This window comes from Atta colombica, unplaced genomic scaffold, assembly GCF_001594045.1.
Source record: "Atta colombica isolate Treedump-2 unplaced genomic scaffold, Acol1.0 scaffold189, whole genome shotgun sequence".
Lineage (NCBI taxonomy): Eukaryota > Metazoa > Arthropoda > Insecta > Hymenoptera > Formicidae > Atta > Atta colombica.
In genome coordinates this window covers 1,041,455-1,042,464 of record NW_017259281.1, presented here as the reverse complement: position 1 = coordinate 1,042,464, position 1,010 = coordinate 1,041,455, and the positions used below count along the sequence as shown (strand labels likewise).

At 29.9% G+C, this 1,010-nt stretch overlaps 1 pseudogene; it reads right to left on the bottom strand.

Moving 5' to 3' along the window:
• LOC108686682 overlaps positions 1-1,010 on the bottom strand; it is a 23,880-nt pseudogene that overhangs the window by 22,346 nt on the left and 524 nt on the right.

The window sequence follows — 1,010 nt, the reverse complement described above, 5'->3', positions numbered from 1 at the left end:
ATATATATATATATATATACACACACACACATATGTGTGTGTGTGTGCATATGTACATGCTTGTCTAACATATTAATAATATAAGAAATATTTAATAGACTTACTATCAAGATGACAAATGCTATGCAACATATGACAAGCGTATTTGTAAAAAACTGCATTAACGCAATATTTGAGAAAAGATTTTCGATATTATTTGAGAATGCAATGACATTTTGATGCTTGCGGATAACGGCGCTCTTTGCGTCCTTATACGATTTATATTCATAGTCTTTTGAGAAAAGTTCAAGCAATCCTTGGCATACAATATCTATCTGCCCGCTTATATGAAATATCTAAAAGATGTCACATTATGAAAATGAACAGAACTTTTGTAAATACAAATAAGCAAATTTTCGCAATAATACTATCCCCAATCACAGTTTATAAATCAATCTATAAATCCTAAATATTTAGATAAAATAATTTAGATTTTCAAAATCAACTTACATATGTGAACTTATATTAATTTTAAAAATCATCACATTTACATGCTACAAGCATTTACATGCTATTTAATATTCGTCTTGAAACTAACGTCAGAAACTTACCAATGTTATAATTAGTGCATCCAACATCCCAATTACCCAAGCGTTGCTCAATAATTGTATACATTGAATGAACATAACGATTTCGTAAACAGGAGAAAATTCATAAACAAAGGGAAATTCCATCTTAAGAAAGAGCTCTCCTCTGCCGGACTCACTATTAATGCTGTTAAATTCCATTATAACAGAAACATAAACTACAACAGCAATCGAGTATACTCCGATAATTAACATCGAGCAACGATGAGAAAGAGTTGCTTTATTTGTCATAATGCGTACATCGAAAGCGACAGTATGGCAGTTACGCCAATCTTGTGACATCGATGTCAAAATATCGTTAAATAATCTGAAAAAATTGTCGCATATCATGTAACAAAATTAATTCCGATTGGAAATTACAAAATAAAAAAATTGTAATTACGT